This window comes from Octopus bimaculoides, chromosome 20, assembly GCF_001194135.2.
Source record: "Octopus bimaculoides isolate UCB-OBI-ISO-001 chromosome 20, ASM119413v2, whole genome shotgun sequence".
Classification (NCBI taxonomy): domain Eukaryota; kingdom Metazoa; phylum Mollusca; class Cephalopoda; order Octopoda; family Octopodidae; genus Octopus; species Octopus bimaculoides.
Genome location: NC_069000.1, coordinates 41,976,590 through 41,977,829, shown reverse-complemented (window position 1 = coordinate 41,977,829; position 1,240 = coordinate 41,976,590).

The following is a 1,240-nucleotide window of genomic DNA, read 5'->3' as shown; positions in this document are numbered from 1 at the left end:
GAAAAAATTTTCCCCACAAATTTCTTTATAATTGCAATCTATGCCGTTTGAAAGGTATTTATATATAATTTCATTAAAATATATCCATTTTCCTAAAATTATGAGGATCTTTTGATTTTTCCAAAAGTCCTCCCTTCCACCCAGGTTCGTTGGCGCAAAGTTTTGTTTCATATTCAATAAATACACATTATTTTACACCTTTTGCACTTGTATTGTTAGCGGGGTATCGGGAGTTAAAATAAACAGTATCCTATACTGTTAGTATGTATGTGGAAAACATGGGAATGTAAAAAAAATGAAGCTAAAGGATTTCCACCCCCAACAAATAAAATGCACACACACACACATATAGTATAGCGGGGGCAAAATGAGTAACTACTGATTTCTTGTTATTTTCTCCCTACCTGTTTGGATTTGTTTTTTCCTTCTTTTTTAGTTGTAATACACCTGAGCATTGCATACAATTTTCTTATAATATATTATTACATTGCAAGTATTGCATCATTATTTTGTACAGTTACACCATCTTCATGAGTCAGAATTGGTCAGTATAGTTTTTGTTGTTGAAACTGAGAGAATCCGAAACAGTCTGGTGGCAGGCCCTCTTTTTTTTTTTTTTTTTTTGAAGATATTTTTTCCTCAACTTTGACCTGATTATAATTGAGGTTTCTATTAACATATCTGTCGTGCACCAGTTTTTGTTTAACTAGCACATTATTCCATCTCCAGCAGATCTATGTTGAAAGGCATTTACGCTGGAATCATTCCATACTTTTTTACGACATCTTGATTTTTTTTCTCCACTTTTTTATTTTTTTAAATAAAGCAAAAACGAAACGAGAAAATAAGAAACTGTTTTGTATTCACTCCTGTTATTCGAAACAAAGCAAGTCTTTATCGGAGCCATATAGATGGCTTTTTCCTGCCTAGCTTCCATATAGATAAGGCAGCGAGCTGGCAGAATCGTTACCACGCCGGATAAGATGCCTAGTGGCATTTCGTTCGTCTTTACGTTCTGAGTTCAAATTCCGCCAAGACTGACTTTGGCTTTCATCCTTTCGGGGTCGATAAATTAAGTACCAGTGAAACTCTGGGATCAATATAATCGACTATTCCCCCCCCACCCCAAATTTCGGACTTTGTGCTTTTCTTATTATTATCATTTATTAAGATGAGACAGCGAGCTGGCAGAACCGTTAGCACGCCGGTGGTGGTGGGGGTGAATGCTTAGCAGTATTTC